Source organism: Micropterus dolomieu, unplaced genomic scaffold (genome assembly GCF_021292245.1).
Source record: "Micropterus dolomieu isolate WLL.071019.BEF.003 ecotype Adirondacks unplaced genomic scaffold, ASM2129224v1 contig_4507, whole genome shotgun sequence".
NCBI lineage: Eukaryota > Metazoa > Chordata > Actinopteri > Centrarchiformes > Centrarchidae > Micropterus > Micropterus dolomieu.
The window spans coordinates 1-794 of record NW_025733497.1 but is presented as its reverse complement, the minus strand read 5'-3'; the positions used below and the strand labels follow the sequence as shown (position 1 = coordinate 794).

Below are 794 nucleotides of genomic sequence, written 5' to 3'. Positions count from 1 at the left end.
CACAATGCTGCTTGACAGGACCCTTGCCTTATCTGTTACAGTGAGTCTCTAAGGTAACATGTAACTGTTTCTTTGTGTTTAAAGGGATCGATTTTGAGTTTACCAAGACACACAAACCTGCAAACAGTTTGCAAACCTGTTAAATGGTAATAATAAATGGCAAATTAATCATTGCTTCGTAAACATTGACAGAAAGATTCAGTAAATGCCTGTGTTATTGTATCAGAGAAGTTAGCAGTGCTTGGCCAGAATCAGAATTTTTTTTGTGGATGACATTTGTACAGTGAACCATTTCCCAGTTTCTGTAATCTGGAGATTAGGGGCAGATATTCCATGCACCTGAAGTTGAAGTTAAAGTTGGCAGCGGTGGGATTTGAACCCACGCCTCCATAGAGACTGGAGCCTTAATCCAGCGCTTTAGACCGCTCGGCCACACTACCTCCCTTTCCAGGGTACAAGGTTGTTTATTAGTCGTTAAACAGCACAAGGCTGCATAACCAAACGAAATTTGTAGTTCCTTCGTGCTACACACACAACATATAATTATGTCTAGGCCTATATTAAGATATGGTAACATTAAAAATAAAATAAAGCAATTCACAGTTTTCAGTCACGTGACATGCGCGGCAGCGAACTGGAGGGCAAACCAACAGACCAACATAGCGGCTCACACCGCGCCTCCCCCGTAGAGACGCCGCAAAAGCAGTCAAATTTTATTTGGATCACCTTTCAACTTAAGAAAAATCTAAATATGAGCACAAACTGCAAGTGTTGGGCATATCCCATCCATATAA

General features: G+C 41.3%; 1 non-coding gene across 1 annotated transcript; it reads right to left on the bottom strand.

Moving 5' to 3' along the window:
- Positions 1-358: 358 nt before the first annotated feature.
- trnal-aag lies at positions 359-440 on the bottom strand. The gene has a single exon. It is a non-coding gene; the product is annotated as a tRNA-Leu (tRNA).
- Between the last annotated feature and the right edge of the window lie 354 nt (positions 441-794).